Genomic DNA, 5,293 nt, shown 5'->3' on the forward strand with positions numbered 1-5,293 from the left:
GCTTGACTTGTATATATGTGTGTGTGTATATGTAAGTGTGTGTGTGTGTGTGTGTGTGTGTGTGTGTGTGTGTGTTAAACCAACTATGTTTTCCAGTTGGCCACAGCATTCAGCCCCTCACTGCTTCATTTTTAACAGCTGGTCAAGGTTGATAGCGGATAATATGCACTCTCCATTGATTTGCAAAGTTTTGCAGGAGGGAAAAGAACTCTTTCTCTGGCAGATTCTGTCAGAAGGAGGAGTGAATGAGCCAATGTGCAGCAGCAAAGCAGCCAAATCCAAACTTTCACTGGGACTTCAGTGAGAGAGCCAGTGAGTTACAGCACTGGAAAACCAATTAGGATGCTTTAGGCTTGGAAAGGAGAAAAGTTCCCTCAATCACAAAGGATCGCTGGTTTTGATATCAATTTCTTAACTGCAAGGGAGTATGACTGTTGCATTTTACCATTATTGTTCCAACTCTGTACAACTCTGTTCTAACCAAAAATGTAATTTTCAACACAGTCATGCACCTTGGAAAAAAAACAAAAAAAAAACACTGTAAATGATACTGAGATATTATCACGTTCACTCGTCCAGATTCCATCAGCAAATTGTTGATATTGGAGCTTCCGGTGGGACAACGAGCGGCTTATCCAGATTGAGCTTTGCCTGGAGGATGTGGTTCAGTGGCATCAATCACATCTCTGCGCCTTTTTCTGGCAGAGACGCGCCTCCTCTCCTCGGACTGGCAGGGGCAATCTCCCCCCAATGCGGAGCTGTGCCAGAGATCTCTCAAGAGGTTGTGTTCTTTCAATCCATCATGGTCTGAGCTAACATGACATCTTTTCATTAGTGCAAAGTGCTCCAGAGGAGAGGCACTACTGATGCCCAAAGTAAGCAAGTGGGACTAACACAGTAGTATTTGCTAAGCAAAAGTGATAATGAGATGTGGATGAGTTTATTGCTTTTAAGTTTATTAAGCTCTTGGGGAACAAGAGGAGCAGCTCAGATATGTTCAGCCATTCAGTGGAAAAATGGAGATTCTTGCAGATAGCTGACTTAAATAACCACTTCGAAAGCGCTTTGATGGTAAAATACATAGAAATTATGAAGTGATATATTTTAAAAAAAAATGGAGTCTGTGCTAATGGAAGCTGGAATAAGAAACTGCATAGCACAGCATCATTAAGTATCTATATATATCTTCCTTCCTGTTAAAGAGCCTTAATTTTAGAACATATAAATGAATACATTCCATCATATCTTGATGAAACAGCCTTTTATCTCTTACATTACATAAGGAAGCTGCAAAAGATCCAGACTTTCAACGCCAAATATGTGTTAAAAGCACTAAAAATGATTAATATTGCTACCATAACAAAGCCATTCTCCATGACTGATTTATGTAATTTCCCTCACTGTCATTTACATTATCAGGGGAAGTGCTAAAATCGATCTTTAGCCACTCCTCTGGCCTCAATTGATATTTCTGCCTTTTAAATTCTGGTGAGGGTTGGCCCAGAAATGCAGCCTTTGCACTTTATGTGCTTCATTCGTTTTATCCCGCTAAACACACAACTCTAATCCTATCAAAGGCAAGGAATATTCCAGAAAAGGCATTAGTGGGGGGCTTATGAAGCGAGAGACCAGAGCATTAGTATTCATGGAATTTCTTGGGACGGACTCTTAGTTTTAGGGAAATTATCTTGGGATTCTCTCACATAAACATTATGCTATGAGCTACCACAAAGGGTTATATTGGATGTTGGTGATGGAGCCAACATTTGGATTTAAAAGGAGGATGAAATTTGGGTGCCAGCATGCTATAAACTGAATTATTATTTCCTGTGGCGTCTCGAAAGTCTTTGGACATTCTACTATATGAAGTCTAAAAATGATAAAACATTTTTTTTAGTATTGGCCACACTCTTAGATAGCTGTCCTCTGTAGAACTTATTTTGAGAGGATGACCATTTACTAAAGAGAGGCACTGTATGTAGTATTGACACATAGCTGATGCACTAACCCATAAAACACACAGAAATTGTTTCAAGATTAAACCCTGAAAAGCAAAGTGGATTTTGAATTGTAAATATTAATAAGATTTTCACCTAGATGTCATTCAAGCAGATACGGTTCAGATGTAACCTTCTTCATTCCTTTAATTTCATTACATTTAGGACATCTTTCCATATTTGGAAAATTCTATCATAACTAATCAAAAGGACTCAATCTTAGATGTCAAATGAAATCAAATACACTGCTCTAATTGTATATATTGTATGAAAGATGTAACTATGTTAGATGCAGGGAGATGAAACTTGATCGTGTAGTTGAGTTGCATATTTCCAGGTTGAAATGCCAATAAAGTAAATAATATATTCAATTAAAATTGAAATTAGCTGGTTGGTTTGACAACATTTTCTGATTGCTGGATAACAAACAACTATGAAGTGAGATAACATCAGTGCTCTGCCATTTGCAGTGCAGTGTGAAGGCAGCAACATGTAGTTCACCTTTAAGGTTTTGGATGCCTTCGGTCCTCCATTAGTGCATAAATAAGCATCAAAACAAATATCTTATTAAATGAGGCTTGTAAAATATGAGCTGAAAAAATCGTATACATTGAGTTTAGTTGAAAATATTAAGTGACTTCCTGTTAATGTATAATAGTTTAGTATTGTATATTCATAATTAAAGAAAGCACATTTAGAACATCTGAGAACTGTTTGTCAGTGAGCTGAGAGGATGACTCTAGATGAAGAAGTAATGTAGTGTAGGCTGCACATACAATAATTTTGGAGCCTACACTAAACAGGTCACATTATTTCCTGCAGGGAGCAATAATATGCTCAGCAAATGTCATGGCTATAAAGCTGTAATATAATAATAATAATATGCAATATCTGTGTTAAAGGCCACAAGAACACCAAAATCAATAGGTATGATCTTGCCTGTAGTTATATAAGAGGCCTAAGAGTGGCACTAAAATCTGTGTAATGGCTAATTGGGAAACAAGTCCTTTGGGGAACATAAAAATGTTAATAAAATGGCACGCTTGTCCTCATTTCACTTTTCAGATCTGTATGAGGGGAAATTTGAGCCTGAGGGTGGCAGGAGAAAAAAAGGTAAACCGGTCGCTACAATCAGTAGAATCAGAATATCTACTATAAGTCTCCACTAGATATCAAATAATGCACACGGCTTGGTCTGAGAGAGGAGCTGCATGGAAGGTGAGTGTCCAAATTGGAACATGACTGTGCTGAGTAAATCTCAGATTAAATGCCCCACAAGTGGAAGTTTTCAGCCACACTAGGGGCTCCAAGGATGGCAATGTGTGTGGGTCGGTCCACCACTTTGGTCCAGACTGAAATATCTCAACTTCCACCACTTGGATTGCCCCTCTAAGGCTTCTTCTAGGGCCACCAGGTTGACATTTTGGGTGTGAAATGTCTCAACAATTACTGATTGGATTGTCATAAAATTTTGTACAAATATTCATGGACCCCTGAGGATCAATTGTCTCATCTGGTAAAATTTTTAGTTTGTCCAAAACTTGTGCAAAACCAATGACATTCCCATCAGCTTCAGCTTTGCGTTCAGTGCTTATCAGAAAATGTTAGCATGCTAACACGCTAAACTAAGGTGGAGAACAAAGAAAATTCAGCCATTTAATTTTGAGATAGGGGGAATTTGTTTTTGTTAATCATTTCATTAATCATGGTTACCAACTACCTGCCAAGAGTAATAAGCTTAACATCTTGCTGTCACAACAATATCAATAGATGAAGCAATCACTATTCAAAGCCTCTTTAAGTATAGCAGTTAAACAAATGCACGAGCATGCATGTGTGCAAGATGATCATTACCTGTGATGGACAGTGACAGTTAAGTAAACACCACTACCTTTCCATTCATATGATCCATTAACATGGATTGCCATAATGTAATAATCTAGAGTCTATGTTGCTTTAATACTGCATTAATCAAATGGTAACTATTTAAAAAAACATGGGCTTTACTTAAAATACAGCGCATCTTTTTAAAATGAATGTGCAACATCAACTGCACATAATATTTAACCTCTAGAGAGCATTTTTTGTTGTGTTATAATGTAAACATAATGTGAAACAAAGGCTAATACACACACATACCTTATGCACTGAATGAGTTTTGATTTAATTTTCTATAAGTCTGATTAGCTGCACAGTTATTTCACAGCACGAGTGACATTTTGACAGTATAATTTCTACCACTGGTGGAGTGTGTCAGAGCAGTGTCAACTGCCATCAGAACCTAATGAGCCAATGAGATAATTTGGGTAATTAGTCGCTCTGTACTCTTGGAGGAATATTAATGCTCCCTCAGGGGAGCAGTGAGACATTTATAAAGTCAATAAGATCAATCAAAGAGCTAATTTAGATTAATTTTTGCTATTTTTTATCAGAAAGGCGTAAAATGAGCTGTGGATCCTATAACAGCATGAGTGAATTCAATTTAAATTAATTTGTTTAAAATGCACGTTAAAGATATAATCATTCAAAAAACATATGGCATTGGTCCTATAAAAATGTTATAGTAGGGAAAGTGGCTGTTCAATTATTTTTCCATTAGAAAACCTTTTTTAAAGGTCATTTGTTCAGTATGCACATATCACAGAGCACTTGTTTAGAGAGTAAACCCCTCCACATTTCTGTGTCACTGACTGAATATAAAACTATATATTTTCATGAAACTATACAGACACAACAGCACAACCATGAGTGTACTAAAGGAGATTAACATCCAAGTCCAGGCTGCTCTCTATCTAGTCACTCTAATTAAACTATGAGAGGTGTTGCTAGGTTACAGTGATGATTTGTTGCTGAGCCTAGGGACCATCCAGCAACACTTGAGTGTGTCATGTCATTTTAGGTCTTTTGTTTATTCTAATCCCTGCGCTGACAACACTTCCTGATTTTCAGATAATATTTCTTATTAGGGTGATTTTTGAGTTTCTGCTTTTTCTCCTGAGATACAACTGCCAAACAACAGCTTCCTTCTCTCATACGGAATCAATACATACCAAAATTAATCCACATCACAGGGGCAGAAGTGTGTGTAACAATAAAAATGAGCAGGCGGAGCAGCAGATGGGGTTGTTTCATACACTGCTGATTCACTGTAATGGGAACAGGGAACATCCACAGCTTATAGCCTGATGTATGCTTCTCACAACTCAAACAGACAGGACAGGTAAGGGCTACAAGTGAACCCAGTTCTGAAAATAAACCCAGATCATTAGTACAACCTCTTACGGTTAAGGTGTTTT

This window comes from Morone saxatilis, unplaced genomic scaffold, assembly GCF_004916995.1.
Source record: "Morone saxatilis isolate NCDOM2014 unplaced genomic scaffold, NCSU_SB_2.0 Contig7, whole genome shotgun sequence".
NCBI classification, from domain to species: domain Eukaryota; kingdom Metazoa; phylum Chordata; class Actinopteri; family Moronidae; genus Morone; species Morone saxatilis.